Below are 17,355 nucleotides of genomic sequence, written 5' to 3'. Positions count from 1 at the left end.
CCCTGTGCTCAACTCCCTCCTCGATTCTGTACCACAGATATGGTATGGTTGACTTACACACTTCCCTGCTGATAGTGTTCGTGTTGGTTGGTACTTTTCTTTATGGCTAACAGAGCTGCAGTTGACATTGGGCTGAAAGTGATCGAAACTCCAAGGTGCTATAAAGCAGAAAAAAAGCTTGGGATCATATTGGGAATCCGAACGGCATGGCAGGTTTCCTGTTGGTTTATCAGCCCCACAGTACCACCAGAATCCTAGGCCTTTTCCATCTCTCTGCCCTGGCTTTCTTAGAGTGCACTTCAGTTCAGGGATGGTTTGCCTCTGAAGACAAAACGATATGCAGTACTGATCAGCAATATAGGCTCACAAAAAAGTACATTTCCTCATTACTATAATGACATGTCTATGACTGAGTAATTTTATAAAGGAAAAAAATGGCTTATTTAGCTCACAGTTCTGGAAATACAAGGCCACAGTATGTTATTTTTGCACTGTTATGCCAAAATACCCAACACAAACAATGTAAAAGATAATTTGTTACATGTATAATATATGTATATGTATAATATATGTATACATTTGATTGAGATGGGTCTTAGCTATCTGGCTGGCATTAAGCTGTCTAGGTGGCTGAGGATGATCTTGACTGTCTGATGTTCCTGCTTCCACCTCCAGCTGCTGCAATTACAGGCACATACCACCTGGTTTGCATCCTCCTCCAGGGATATCGAATCTGTCCTTCCTGTGATTTGCCTGCTTGCTATTTCCTTCTCCTCCCCTTTTATTTACTCTCATTCCTTTCCCCTTTCATTCGTTTTCTTTCTTTCATTATCCTGAGGGTAGTGTGTGTGTGTGTGTGTGTGTGTGTGTGTCTGCCTCTCTCTCTCTCTCTCTGTCTCTCTCTGTCTTTCTGCTGTGTGTTTCTAAGTATTGCCACCTTTTCCCTCCTCTTTCCCCCTTTTTATCTCCCTTTTCACTTTTCTCTCTTTGTGTCCATTTCACCTTCCCTCCCTTACTCCCTGAGATAAATAGCAGAGCTTCTGGATTATGCCAGAATTTTAGAAACAATTTTATCTAGGTTTTAAAGTTAAAATTTACTCTTGTAATTTGTGCATTCCTATATTAGGTTCTTGTGTAAGGCTTTTAAAGTTCTTACAAAAAAGAAAAAAGTAACTAAAATAATTCTATTTTGCTATAGATGAATATATTGATATAGTCCTATCACAGTGAAAAAAATTATCTGGAATCTTTTTTGCTTGCATTGACTGGTTCTTCAAGTGTTGGCTTTGTTTCTTGTTTATCATCTGTCAAGCTCCATGCCTCTTCCAGCATTCCTCAGGTAGCTAACGGTTGTTGGTTGTGTGCTTATCTTTGTATCTTGGCATTGTGTGTACATGTCTGTGGGTTTGGCAGCTGCTAGTGATAGTTTCCCTCCAGGAGTTGTGGAGTAGTCTAGGTGCTGGGGCCAGAGGGAGGTGTTCCAACAGCAATCTTCTGCATAATATCCATCCTCTTTTCTTCGTAATCCAGCAGCTCTATGGAACACAGTTCATTCCCAGAGTCAAAAGAGCTTCTGCCCAGCTGCTCTGTCATAATAGCTGTAGCCTCTACTTCATTTCAGCTATTGATTGCAGGTTTCTGGAACTAGTTATTTTTTTTTTTATAACAGAAACCTTAAGAGTATTAACATTATGTATGGGCTCAGTGGTTAAGAGCAATTGTTGCTCTTCCAGAGGAATCAAGTTCAATTCCCAGCACCTATAACACCTGTAACTCCAGTCTTGGGGGATCTGACTCCCTCTCTGGCCTCCTTAGGCACCACACTCATGCACCCACAAGTACACACACACACACACACACACACACACACACACATATTTTAAAATTATTTATAATACAGGTGCTTGAAATACCAACCACCTTCCTGGAGAATTTACAAATAGCATATATGAAGCATACTCATGCCAGCATTACTAAGTGTTACTAAGTGACATATGAAAAAATAGTGTGCATGGCGCATCCCCTTGAAGTCCCAGTTACTCCAGAGGGTAAGACAGGAGACATGCTTAAGTCTATCAGTTGGAGCTAGCCTGGGCAACACAGCAAGCCCTTACCTCTTAAAGCAACAATAGAAAACACACAGAGAGAAACACAAGTAAATAAATAAATGTAGTGATAAAAATTAATTGGGAGATAAAGGAAATAGTCACATATAAGCCCTCATTTGGTGGAACTATGACAGCAGAGAAACATCATTGCAGTGAACAGAAGGCAGCTGAACCCCCAAGTACTCTGTTTTTGTGCAACAGTGAACACATATATACTAGGAGTATGCAAAATCAGAAAACACCTTTCAGTTAAATAAACAATTCTTTAAAAATAAGGACCATTATCCAGGGAGGCTTGGGCAGAGACTTGGCATCTCTTTGGCCAAAACCTCACTTCCCTGGTTTTCAATATTCAGCTACAAATCTTACAGTCAAGTTGGTACCAGTCAGAAACATGTCATTTTGCATTTCACTCTGGACCATTGATTTCTTTATTTGTAAAATGGGGATTAAAAAATAAAACCACTGAAATAATAAATGAGTATCAGTGTTGTGCCCACTCTAAGGAGCCAAGCCCTCTCATTTTTTGTTGTTGTGCTCTGGACCTGAAGTATGTGGCATGTGACTGTTTTGGATGCGTGGTCCCCAGCTTCAGGAGCCACTCTGAAGGCTGTGGGACCTTTAGAAGGTGGAGCCTGGCTGGCAGAAGTAGGTCACTGCCTTTGAATACTCAGTTCTGGTTCTGATCTTATGGTCTCTGTTTCCTCGATACTATGATGTCAACAGCTTCCACAACCTGCCTCTGTCTCCGTGATCTGATCATCACTTCTCTATCATAGACCAAAACCCTTAGAATGAACCAAAATATTTCTTTTCACCTTCAAATTGTTTAAGGTTTTGTCATGGTGATTTGACTAATCTCTCTCTCTCTCTCTCTCTCTCTCTCTCTTTCTCTGTGTAGACCTGACTATCCTGGAACTCACTCTGTAGACCAGGCTGGCCTTGAACTCAGAGATTCATGATTCATCTGCCTCTGCTTTCCCAAATACTGGGATTAAAGGTGTGTGCCACCACTGCTCAGTAAGAACCTTTTTCTCACTTGAGCCCCTCTCAAGCCCAGGTTTCAGCCGGGTAGTCAGGAGCATGTGGGTCATCATCTGGCTTCCACTTCTGTCCCTTCCTGGATGGTTGCAGACATCCACGATGATACTGAGCACCCTCCTGGGATCCTGTATCGTATCTAGACTGGGTATTTGGGTCTCTGCTCACCCAAATCTTCAAAATGCCATTAAATGGGCTGGTTCATTGATTTCTTTACACTTTACAGAGAGAAAGAAGATAGAGTGAAGAGTATAAAAACAAACCATTTGATGGCTATTCTGAAAGTATATTTTTAAATGAGGTTCACAATTCTACGGATTTTTTATTTTGGAATGACAGAAATTGAGGTCGCATTCGGCTTTCTTAGACGTAAAGCATTGAAAATACTTTTTCCCCACTTGGTGCACCTTCAGTTTCTGGACTGGTTAAAGACTCAGAAATAGTTTTCGGCTCAGGTTTATCACAGGGATCTTAAAATATGGTAGGTCAGAGAAAAGCTTGCTGTTCTTTTGAAGAGGGGCTGAATTAATACATGCAAGAATGCTTAGATCTTAGAAAAAGATGAAGCCTCAGGAAGTGAAAGAGATTTTTCACAGAACATGGAAGCTACTTTTAATCACATTAACAGGGAACGTTCTTTCTGAATATATGACAGTTTTTTCCATTGTGTACCTAAAGAGACGTTGCAGTATTTTCACCGTAACGTTAGATCAAGTAAGTGAAATGAATTTGATTTTTGTTTTCTGGATAATTCTCACAGAGTAGGTTGCCACTTTAAAAAGAACTTTCTCTCTCTCTCTCTCTCTCTCTCTCTCTCTCTCGCTCTCTCTCTCTCTTTCTCCTCTCACCCTCTTTCTCATGTCTATGTGTGTGTGCACATGTGCAGCTACACGCGCCATAGCGTTTGAGTAGAGATCAAAAGGCAGCTATAGGTATCAGTCTTAACTTCTTTGAGATGGGATCTCTTGGTATTCCCCGGTGTACTGCACCAGGCTAGCTTGTCCTTAAGTGTCTGGGGTTCTCCTCTTCCCACTTCCCATCTTGCCATAAAATTGCTGGGATTACAGATATGTGCTACTATGTCTGACTTTATATGAGTTCTTGGGATCTGCACTACATGGTTTATGAAATTCTCCTGTTTGCATGGGAAGTGCTTTACCCATTGAATCCTTTCCAGGTCCCCTGTCTTTGTGAGACAAAGACTCATATGTTCCAGGGTGGTCTCCTTAGTAATGGCTCTGCTATCCTTTCCGTCTTGTCCATATCCACTGCCAACTCCTGGTCCAGATGTCCTAGCAAAGTTCTAGTAAGGTTCTGGAATGTCCTACCTGTCACTCTGATTAATAACTGCCTATATCTCTGTCCTTTGCTTCCAGGGAGTGATGGAGAGATGTGAGCCCTGGCTATTGGAAACATCTGCTTCTCTCTATAATATCCTATCTCCTGGTCTCTATAGGACTCCCAGCCATCTTTATTCTCTTGGTTTTTGAGACAAGGTTTCATACAGTACAGGATAACCTCAAACATGCTGTGTGGCTGATGGTAATCTTGAAGTCCTCCACTTCTTGGCTCTGGTTTCCAACAGCTGAGATCACAGGCACATGCCTGACATGTCTGTGCATCTATCCACTGGCAGAACTCTCCACCCTCACCTCCCATAGCCCTTGGTTTATATGTCTTTCATGATTTTAACCATTATTCTCTTTTAGAGGTGAAGGACGTCCCTAAAAACAATAGACAGGGATCTAGATAGTTATCGATCCGTGCACCAATTGTTGTAATGTCTAGGGGACATAGTCACATCCCTGGATCTTCAGGGATGCTTCCTAGACATGAATGTTGACTCTCAAGCTAATATTCTGGTCACCACAGATTGGGGTGGTGCTGGAGAGTCCCACAAAGAAGGATGGTATGAGGTAGTCTACCTAGGATTTCCTGAATGAGAATCAAAGGAACTCTTGAAAGATCTTAGACTTTATGGAGAGGTGTGTGCAAAAACGTGTGTGTGTGTGTGTGTGTGTGTGTGTGTGTGTGTGTGTTCACTCTTATAGGTACATGCACAGGTGATTACGCATAAGCTTTCAGAGACCCTCGGGGGAGGCACGTCAGGATCTTTCACAAGGCTCATTGAATCTGAAGCCCACATTTGAGTTAGACTAGCAGACCAGCAAGTTCTTAGGAGCCGCCTGCCTCCTCCTCTTCCCAACACTGTGGTTAGAGGTGTTCATAGGCTGTGCCTAGTTTTTTATGTGGGTGCTGGGGGTTTGAACTCAGATTCCCTTGCTTTCACGAGTGCTTGTACCTACTGAGCCATTTCTACATCCTCGTGTTAGGGACCAATACACGCCCTAGCAAAAGCGGCTCCCCAGCGCGGGGATGTGCGATTCTTCAGTCTGGTGTACAGACCTGCAGCACCAGAATGTTCCAGGTCTCTGGGGAGTGTTTTGTTTACTGCAGCCTCCACAGCACCAGGCCCCCCGGGGCATGAGTCTAGGAAACTGTATACAGGAGCTTCCTGTTTCATTCTTAGACTTGACAATGGGGGACGACACCCTCCCACAGCAGCCTTCTTGACACATCAGAATGTGTCCGCCACACACCATCTTTGCAACTGCTGCCGCTTGGCTTTTGATTTATTATTTTAATTTTATTTTATTACTACTGTGTGTGTGTGTGTGTGTGTGTGTGTGTGTGTGTGTGGTGTTGGGGGAGGGGAGGGTCATGCTTGTGGTGTTGGACTGTGCCCCAAGTGTTTTCACACAGTGAAATTGCCTTGCTGGCACTGACTTTGAACGTCTAAAAGCTCAGGACAGGAGGATAGTGAGTTCAAAGTCACCCTGGGATACTTGTGAGACACCCCTGCAACACACACACACATACACACACACTCACACATACTCACACACTCACACACACACATACTCACATACACTCACACACATACACACACTTATACACACACATACACTCATACACACATACATACACTCACATACAATCACACACACACATGCATTTTAAGTGACAACGAAGATGTGACAGTAGTCTAGATTACAAAGTTTTTGTGTGGCTCTAGCTGTCGCAGTAGCAAAGCTCTGTCCTTACTTCTGCCAGAACATTTGAGACAGCTTATGGTGGAGAAAGGCCAGTGGTACATCGTGGGCTGATAGTGATAGCTGCCAGAGCCCACCTTCCCTTTCTTCTGGAGAAGCAGTTGCAAGCAGTCAAAGAGGCACAGAAGGAGTACAAAGGTGAGCAATACTCCAGTGTCAGATTTTAGGAAGAAACTGGATGTTTTCTTTTCTCTAATTTATGGTTAAAGTACAGAAGGCAAGAACCCCACACAGTCTCATGTTCAGGGAAGGCCCTACCCCTCTCTGAGGTTTTATATGCAGTTAGTAGTTGATGGGGGGCAGGGTAGGGACTTTTCTTCAGTGGTATAGCCCCTGCAAGGGGTTTATGGTTTTGTAAATAACTCCTTACCCGTGCTCTTGTAAACAACCTCTAATGACACTCACTGAGTCACCAACAGCAAACAAACAAAAAGAGACACGGATGGGGAGAGGGCCAGGTCAAGTGCTGACTGCCGTGTGAGCATGTGCACCTGAGTCTGGACCTCCAGGACAGGAGGCAGGAAGACAGCTGAGTGGAGGAGCTCACTGGCCAGCCAGCCTAGCCAATCAGTGAGTGCCATGTTCTATCAGAGACCCTGTCTGTGAAAAGGTAAGGTGCAGGTCAGTGGCAGAGCACCTCCCCAGCATGCTTGAGGACCAAGAGTTCAATTCCTAGTACTGTCTTTCTCCCAAAATAACATGGGGTAGAGAAGATGGAGGAAACCCCTAGTATTGACCTCTGGTCTTCACATGTATGTATACATACACATGCATGCTCTTACACACACATGCTATACATGCACACACATACTATACATGAATATACAAAAAGACATGTATGTAGAAGGAGGACTAGTTGGAAAGAGAATGAGGATCCATAGAAAGGGCAGGGGACAAGAGTCAGTGATAGAGGGATGAATATGATCAAAATACATTATATACATGTATGAAAATATTACAATAAAACCCATCATTATCTGAAGTTAATATATGCTAATACAAAGCATTTTTAAAGAGAGTTTGATACTCTGGCTGGAAATACAACTCAGTGGAGTGCTTGCGTAGCCCACACAAAGTTATTGCAAAGTCATCCAGTCCCCTGGCTATGATCCCCAGTGATGCACTAAGCCCCAGTCCTTGGCTTAGTGGTTCATTCTTCTTACCTCAGCTCCCAGGAGGCAAGATCAAAGGTGCCATGTCACGTCCTCCTCTGCTCCTAACTGAGTCTGAGGCCAGCTTTGGATACCCTGAGACCCTGTCTCAAAAAGTATGGGTCTTGCTGGGTGTGGTAGCCCACACCTTTAAGTCTAGCACTCCGGTGGCAGAGGCAGGTCGATAGAGCTCTGAGGCCAGCCTGGTCTACAGAGTGAATTCTAGGATAGCCAGGGCTACACAGAGAAATCCTGTCTCAAAAAAAAAAATAAATAAAAAATAAAAAGAGAGAGAGAGAGAGAGAAGAGTAGCATACTCTATTGACTGAGCCAGCTATGCTACGAAAAGCGGCATGAGCGAAGCGAACATGGAACTCTCACCTTGCTGTGTGTCTGAGATTACACTGTAGCTGGCTCTCTGCTTTGACTTCTCCACAGTGAGATCTTAAAAGGGACGATGAAGGTATCAAGGTAACAAAGAAGAGAGAAAAAAGAACCCAGCAGTCACTGTTGTTACCGGCGCTGAGGAGAGTGAACAAAGGCAACAAAAAATTGCCTCTGAGGCCCGTAGAATAACAGGAAAATCCTCAGCTTCACATCCCCAAACTGTCAGGCTCTCTCTTGATTGCTAATGTGATGAGATTAAGAAATGCTTATGAGATTAGTATAGCTTACCTCTGGGTGGAAGGGTGTTTCCAGACCGTTCGATTGTGAGAGAGCCGACCTAATGAGTGGGCTCATGCTTAATGTGTTTATAATATGATATTTATTGGGAGTGATGAAAGGTGGAACTGGCGTTTAGCTGAGGACGTAGGTCACCGTGCGTGTGTCCTCAGGGCATTGTCCACTCCTGCACTTTCCTGGAGAACACTTTCTCTCAGTTCCCTGCCCACCAAGAAGCAATGTTCAGCCTCGTCCGCATGCTTTCTCTTTTGCTCCTGTGGCCAGGACGTTCTATCAAATGCCTGAGACTAAGGGATCATGGGACTCAATGCCCTGAAACCATGACCCCAAACAAATCATTTCTCATTTAGATTGTTTGTGTTGAGCATTCCATCACTGCAAGTCAAAAATAACTGCAACTTTTGGAAGAAACAGAAAACTCCATTATAACAATGTTAGTTCCTGGTTCATGAACCCTCCATAACCAGTCTACCTGAGAATTATATTATTCTTATTTGTTTATTTTTGCAGTGCTAGGGATTGAGCTGAAGGCCTGTGTATGCCAACCAAGTGCTCTAACACTGAGTAATAATTTATGTCCAAGGTTATATTATTACAAAGAGATAGGGACATTTAATCTTATTTTTTCCCATTTGTATCATTTTTTTTTCATGGTGGCTTTTAAAAGAGAAGATAGAAAAAGGGAGAATTAAGGGGTACAGGAAGGGAAAGGAACTCTTCATCCCAGAGTTTGGTTGAAGTCTCTCATGGGCTGAAAGTCAAGAATTCAGGCATAATGGATATAACCTAGAACCCCTGCTCGGACATAGCCCATGGCAGCTCAGTACTCACGTGGCTTCCTTAGTAAGGGGAACAGGGACTGTCTCTGGCAGGAACTCTATGGCTAGCTCTTGACCTCCCCAGCCTCCCGTGTGAGTAACAGCCTAGGTAGGCCACAGAGGAGGACATTGCAGCCAGCCCTGGTGAGACCCCGATAGGCTAGGGTCAGATGAAAGGGGAGGAGGACCTCCCCTATAAGTGGACTTAGAGAGGGGCAAGGAGGAGATGAGGGACAGAGGGTGAGATTAGGAGGGAATGAGGGAGGGGGCTATATCTGGGACACAAAGTAAATAAACTGTAATTAATATAAAAAATTTAAAAAAGAATTCAGGCATAATTAACATTTGCTGTGAAGGTGGCAGATAGAGAGGCAAAGCTTCTTTTATCTCAAGATAGTCATATTTAAGATCTAAGCATTTATACTCACAATTCTTTTCCAACTGTAAACTTGCAAATTTCTGAGAATCTTACAAACAAAAATATAAACCTTGTTTACTGTAAAAACAAAGAAATAAAATAAAACAACAATAAGAAGGCATAACTTTTTTTTTTTTTTTTTTTTTTGAGCCAGGGTCTCACTATGTAACTCTGGCTATCCTGGGACTTACTATGTAACTCTGGTTGTCTTGGAACTCACAGAGATCCTCCTACCTCTGCCTAATCAGTGCTGGGATTAAAGGAATGAGCCACCACATCACATCTGGAGTAAAAACATTTTAACTTTCTTGAAAACTCTGTATAAAGACACTTTTACCTATGAGTCTTTCCTGAGACCTTGGGGTACACACAATCCTTGCTCTGAGGGCCTCCCTCAATGTCCATGCTTAAATCTTTAATATTTTTCTTAATAAACCCTAATTCTGGGTCATACTGACTCATCCTGACATTCCCTTCTGCAGTGCAATCAAGAATCACAACTTCACTTGAGTAGAAAGGAGGCCCTGAGAACTCAGAAGCAACTGTAGGCAACAGTGCGAAGCCTCTGCCTTACCACAGCACAGTCGCCTGCTTGACTTGTGTTATCAGATTCTCACAGCGTCACACCTCCAAGTGTGATTCCTATCTTCTTGTATGTGTGAAGTTATTTATAAGCAGTCCCTTAATGAATAATTTCTCACACATATAAGAAAATGCATAATTAAATAATAGGATTTCATAAGATTTGCCTAGGCCAAGGCAAACCACAACCAATAAAGACGATATTTAATAACAGAATGGAAGGAGGTGAGACATTTATGTCTTTATAATTTATCAGTTGCACCCATGTGGTTAGTGTCTTTCCATGCTTCTAATTCTTTCCATGCTTCTAATAGAAAGGTGTGGTTTGATTAGTGAGTTTGAAGAAAGAAACTTTCCCTATGTTAGAGTGGAGATGTTCTCTCTCTTTCTGCAAGGGCTTTGTGGCCAGGGACAGTTGTGTGACGGGGAGAGGGTGAGGCAAGAAGCCCATAGTTATCCTATTAAGCCAGTGTCTAGGTGACTGTGTCTAACTGAAAAGTAACAGATTAGCAAGACACTTGGCTGAAATTCTGAAGCCACATTTGCCAATGCTAACAAAGGCTATCATTAAAAAACAACGGTTATTTGTTGTTTCATTTTTAGATGGGCATCTCCCTATCTCACCCAGGCTTATCTCTCCCAAATTCATATGCAATCCCTGCACTTCTGTCATCCTCATAACTGGGTGTGCTGGCTAGTTTTATGTCGACTTGACACAAACTAGAGCCATCTGTGAGAGGGGAACCTCAACTGAAAAAGTGCCTCCCTAAGACTGGACTGTAGGCAAGCCTGTAGGGCATTTTCTTCATTAGTGACTGATGGGGAAAGGCCCAGGCCCTCGTGGGTGGCGCCACTCATTGGCCAGTAGTTCAGAGTTCTGAAACAAAGCAGGCTCCGAGGGGCAAATCTGTAAGCAGCACTCCTCCATGGCCTTCGCATCAGCTCCTGTCTCCAGGTTTTCCGGTTGTATCCCTGCTTTAGCTTCCCTCATTAGACTGACTCGAGCTATCTAAGCCAAACAAAACATTTCCATCACGAGTTGCTTTTAGCAATGGTGTTTCATCACAGCAGTAGTTACTCTGGGATTGCAGGAGTATGCCATCACACCCAGGGTGTGATACTGTTAATTCTGTCTGGCTTCTAACACTGTCTCCCTGTTTGTTTCTAACTCAAAACTCTCGGAAATGTGGAAAGGTGAATTCCGTAAAACCAGTGAGCGTGGATTTGGTTGTTTTAAGGCCACTTACTATGGCCCTAAACACATGGCATTAAGAGTCAAGTTGTGGTGACTGAGCTGAGCAGACACTTTGGGGCTGGTTGGCCATTCCCTTCCTATTGATCCCTTGATGCTTACAGATGACAAGCTGGTGGAATTGGGACCCTGTAGTGTTAGGTGTTCTCCTCTTCTTTATGGAGAACAAATGAGGGTGTTTATACCCTTCACCAGATAGTTGTGCTCAGTAAGCTCTCAAATCTTTAGTTTTAACAGACTTGTGCCCATATGACATCATATGCCTAGACTGTTTTGGTCAGTTTATAACTGGTACCTTTTCATCTTTAGGAATATGTTGTTTATCAGTCTGAGTTTCATGTGTGGTGCTAGACAGACAGGTGGAGGTGTCTATGTGCACAATGGGATGTGGAGTCATCCTGCCTCTATAGATGGACTTAAACTGGAGTCAGATGCCACTGGTAAAAGGAATTTCCTCGGCTAGATACAGCCTGACTGTGGCTTGCACATACGTGTGAACTTAGAGCAAGGGTATGGCCTGAGCTCCACAGGCTCATAGAGAAACTCCCAGGTGGTTTTGAGGGTGTCTCATATATGTGCAACCAGCCTCCTTTGTTCCATTTTGTTGTCTAGCATAACATGGCTGCCAAGGCTTCATGATATGGCTGGTCATTGGTTCATCCCTGTGTCCCTAAGTCTGGCCTCACTGAAATAACACTACAAGCCCTCTAGGGTTCCAACCCAATTTTCCATTGAGTCTCCACAGCCCATCAAGTACTAAGTTGAAATGAACTATATATCACAATGAGATGAACTATAAATAGAATAAACTCACTGTAGATTTAGATGTGACATCTCTGAAACCTTAGGCTCAGGACAGTTCTAGGGTCCATGAAAGGGCCACGCCTCTCTGTGTGACAGAAACAGCTCTGACCCTTTATGCTGTAGTTTGAATTCCACATTTGTGTTGGTTAGTTTCTGTCAACTTGACACAATTCTAGATACGTCTTCAAAGAGGAAACCTCAGTTGGGACAATGCCTCCATCAGATTGGCTGTAGGCACATTGGCCTGTATGAGTCATTTTCTTGATTTATGACTTATTTGAGAGGGCCCAGTGGTGCCACCTCTGGGGAGGTGATTCTTGGTTGTATAACAAAGCAAGGTGACCAAGTTGTGGAGAGGGAAAGCCAGTAAACAGTGTTTTCTCTATGGTGTCTGCTTCACAGCTTCCCTCAGTGATGGACTGTAAAATGTAAGCAGAAGTAAACGCTTTCCTTCCCAATTTGGTTTTGGTTAGCGTTCTTTGTGGCAACAGAGAGGCATACCAATACAACATTTTACACTGCTTGTAAAAAGCAAAGAATTTTCTTCTCTTTTCCATCTATGGCTGCTTCATCTCCCTCCAAAAGCTACCTCCTTCCAGAAAGACTGATGGGAAATGAGTGTTTATGAGAAATCTGCTGATCCATTTCTCCTCCCACCCACCCTCATGTGGTCTGGTCCTTTGATCCCAACAGGGTATTCATAAAGAAAACAATCCAGTATCAATGCCTTCCCAAAGTTTGCCTTACCTATTCTTGAAAACACAAAGAGAGGAATTTTTTTCCCAGCCAGCCTCATTTCTCTCTGTGGTCTCTTCCACAGAATGAGGTGACTATGGAGGTCTTGTCTGTCCTGCAAGACTCCACAACTAGTCTTCTTGGCCTCAGTTTGAGCACGTGCACAGTCCATAAAGAGAAAAGTAATTTATACTCTACTATATATATTATACTATACTCCATTCTATACTAGGAAATCTGCAGGGACATAAATCCAGTCCAGATGGTCATCCAGAACATTTGGCTGGCTTAGGTCGACATCTGTAAGAGACTTCCTGCTCTCTTGATTTGTAGTTATGTTATTAAACAAACATCTGACAGAGCTGGAGAGAAGGCTCAGTAGTGAAGGACACTTGCCACTCTTGAAAAGGACCTGGATTCAGTTCCCAGCACTAGTAACAACCCCTGGTAACTCCAGCTCCAGGAGATCTGAGACCCTCTTCTGGACTCTGTGGGTACTGCACACACATGGTACACATACATACATGCAGACAAAACACCCATACACATAAAAAAAAGGTAAATAAATCTTTCTGTAAATATGAAAATGCTTCTCAAGATGAGTTTTTCTAAAAGTAAAGGCACTAACAACTTTTATTTAGATATTTCTTCCAATTAAAAAAATAATTGTAATCAAAGTTACTAAAGTACCAGGAAATCCCACAACACTTCTTCATCTCTTGACTTGAAGACTTCTATGTTTAGAACCTGTTTATCGAAAGCCTTTAATTACGGTGTTCTGATGATGTACATTTTGTACCTCTGTGAATGCCTATTGCCTGCTAAGCACAGAATGCCCATTTTGTATATCTTGCTATAACACTGGCATGCTTGTGTCCAGAAGAAGGCAGAACCGATTGCATGGTCCAGCTTTATAACCTATAAGGGCTCACCTGACCCCAAACAACTTTGCCTGTTATGCATTCTCATATGGCCACAGACCGACAGGGGCCAGGGAATAGAATGTGGTTTGAATGGAAATGCCTCCCCATAGGCTCATAGGGAGTGGCACTATTAGGACTTGTTGGAGGAAGTGTGTCACTAAGGAGAGATCTTGGGGTTTCAAAAGCCCAAGCCAGGCCCAATGTCACTTTCCTTCTGCTGCCTGTGGATCCAGCTGTAGAACTCTCAGCTACCTCTCCAGCACCATGTCTGTCTGCATGCTGCCATGCTTCCAGCCATGATGATAATGGACTAAACCTCTGAGCTGTAAGCCAACTCCAATTAAATATTTTCCTTTATAAGAGTTGCTGTGGTCATGATGTCTCTTCACAACAGTAAAATTCCAAGAAACCTGCGTTTTTATGCCATGTGTCTGTGTGCATCTGCTCATGGTTTGGACTTTTTCTGAGTTAGAAACTCAAGTGCTCCCTGTAAATTTCCTGTCTTGGAGTCAGATGCAGCGCTAGTTTATGAATCTGAATGCAGACCACAGCAGCCGGGGTGTTCACCACCACTGGGAGCTGTAAAATTTCACTTTCTGTGAGTGAAACTAATTTTAACTGTAGTTCAATATCTGCCAGGCTGGTGGGAAACTCTATGTTCAACTTTATTTGAGGAAGTTCCTTCCTTCCTTCCTTCCTTCAGGTTATGCCACAATTGAAGAATCATATAAGTATAATGTTGAGAAAGTTCATTATCCCAGAAATTAAAAGAAAATGCCTTTAGGCTTTGATTTATCTAGATAATCATGTCCACTTATGCAGACTGGCTTTGAACTCACTCACAGAGAGCCACCTTACCTCTTGCTTCCTGAGTGCTACCTTTAAAGGTATGCACTACCACCTCCAGCTTTATGTGTTGTGTTTTTGAGGGTCTCATGTAGCCCAGGCTGGCCTCCAACTCACTATGTAACTGAGGGAGATGTTGAACTGATCTTCCTGTCTCTGCCAGCCCCCAAGTGATTAGGATTATATAGTCATATGCTACCACGCCCATCTGCAATAAAATATTTACCTAGGGGCCCCAGGGGCCTTGAGAGGGTTCAGGAATCCTTTCTGAAGTTGTGTGCAAATTGTGGTTGGTTTATTTCTGGTTTTCTTTTTTAAATTTTTGTATCCAAGATTTTCAAAGCCATCAAAAGAAACTAAATAGGATAATTAATGCTTCTGTCTCCCATGAAACATATTCAAAATCCCTTTAAGGTTCATCAGCTTAATTTGTTTAAATGTATAACTAATGAAAGCATGGCAAAAGACAATTCACTGACATAGGTCTTACTTAAAAAATTAGTGGATGAAAAAAAAAAAAAGCCCCAGAATTGACATACTTCATGAAAACAACTTTGTTCATTTAATTCTGTGGGTTGCAGAGAGGCCTGTACCATCAGCATACATGAACATCAGATTACTGTGTGAAGAGATTGAGGTTTCTTTTTTCATATTTATTTCATAAATACTGGGCAGCTACTGTATGTCTTCATACTCAGCACACAGCAGAAAGGAAATCATGTCTCCCCTTGCAAGCTTGTGTCTTATCTGCAAGGTCTCTGTGATAAATGAGTAAAGAACAGGCATTGCATCCTCAGAAAAGTTGCTCTGGGGAATGGGACAGAGAGTGAGTGCCTGGAGACTGCACTGTTAGATAGTGCGGGTGGAGAATTCCCCTCTGGGATAGGAAACAGAGGCCTAAATCTGTGGGACTTTTGCCTATCTGTTTGCTCTGCATTTTTGTTTGGTTTTGAGATTGGGTCTTACTATGACTCTCAGGCTGAGATGGAGCTCTGCATCCTCAGCCTCCCCAGTTCACAGATGACAGGCACACACAGCACTCCGCATGAAAGCTGGAATTTGAAGAGTGTGAAGAGTAGGAGGGGTCCTTGCTGACATAAGGTGGCATGGAGGTGAGTGAAGAGGCAATGAGTCCTGTGGGCATGCTCCGGTGTCCTGGCTTTTGAATCTTTTTCTCCCCTTATTTTTATCTCTGTTTATTTGTGTGTGTGTGTGTGTGTAGGTCAGAGGACAACTTTTAGGAACCAGTTCTCTCCCTCCAGGGTGGGTCCCAGAAATTAAAATCAGGTGATTAGGTTCAAACAGTGTCTTAGTTACTTTAATATTGCCATGATAAATGCAAGGCAACTTATAAAGGGACACATTTAATTTGGGGGCTCATGGTTCCAAATTGTCATGGTGGGGAACATGGCAACAGGCAGACAGGCATGGTGCAGGAATAGCAGCTGAGAGCTTACATCAGATCCACAAGCATGAGACAGAGAGAGAACTAATTGGGAATGGTATGGGCTTTGAAACCACAAAGCCAGCTCCCAGTGAGATACTTCCTTCAACAAGGCCACACCTGCTAATCCGTCCCAAACAGTTCCAACAAACATTTGAATCAAACATTCAAATATATGAACCTATAGGGGCCACACACACCTATAGGTTCAAACCACCAGACATAGCAAGCACTGCTATCTTCTGAGCCATCTTCTTACTGGCGTACAAGTCTTTGCATCTTAATATCTCTTTTTAGCAATGAAGCATTACAGCAGCCCCAAATGGTTTCTCACTCCATCTGATGCTTTGCCACACGCATAGACATTCATTGGCCAAAGTCAATGTTGAGTCCTGCAAGAAGCAGCTCCTGTAGGAACCATATAATGAGTGGAGGGAGATCAAGGCTAGGAAAAGAGACTGGGACAGGGAGGGCAGTTCTGCCACCAGAGACATCTGGGTTGGGCCTTGGATTCACAAGGATCCTTGAATTCACATGTTGGCATGCCTGTCACACATAGCACATGACCGCATGTGTGTGTTATAGGTGCTGTCTATTAAAGATTTAAGTATAACAGGATGGTGAGATGGCTCAGCAGGTAAAGGCACTTGTTGCCAAGTCAGAAAACTCAAGTTTAGTTCCCGGAATCTACATAGTGAAAGGAGAGAACTGACTCTTATATGTTGTTTTCTAATCTCCATATGCACACTGTGGTTCATGGACGCACACACACATACACTCACACACTAACAAAGTCAACTAACTAAGCGTAATACAAATCATAATATATGAAACCACAAGAATAGTACACATTAAAATAGTTACATATATGAGTATAAAATAAACAACCACACTTATTTTTTTGTCTTAATATAATGGTATAAAAATAGAAGTGGCTCTGGATGCTTTTCCTGTGAACGATCTAAATAATAGGAGAGTGAGTTTATTGAGATCCGGTCCTGGATGTAAGCCCTAGACTTCTAATATTTTGGTTGGGGACCTCTGGCATATTTCTGAACTCAGTGTGTCCACGTGTACAGAGGAATGGTGTTAGAGGGTGGATAAGAACAGTGCTGCCTAGTGATCTCCTGCAACATGAAAGCTTTCATCTTGGAGGAAACCTTGTTAAGATACACATGTCCTAAAGGGAGGGAAAACATTTCATTTTAAAGGGATCCTCTTTAGCCTTCAGAAGTAAACATCTCAAAAGCCTCAGAAAGTGACCAGATACACTAGCATTCCTCTGCCACAAGCATATTTAAGCAGTAAATGACTGCTGAGAAAAACTCTCAGACCAGCTGAGCCACTTTAAAGGGGCCAAGACGAGTGGAGTTATCGGTGGAGAAGACTCACATATCAGCCTGGAAGAGGAAGATTGGGACAGGGCTGTCTGGAAG

The sequence above is a fragment of the Meriones unguiculatus genome, chromosome 2 (genome assembly GCF_030254825.1).
Source record: "Meriones unguiculatus strain TT.TT164.6M chromosome 2, Bangor_MerUng_6.1, whole genome shotgun sequence".
NCBI classification, from domain to species: domain Eukaryota; kingdom Metazoa; phylum Chordata; class Mammalia; order Rodentia; family Muridae; genus Meriones; species Meriones unguiculatus.
Note: the sequence above shows the minus strand (reverse complement) of the source record.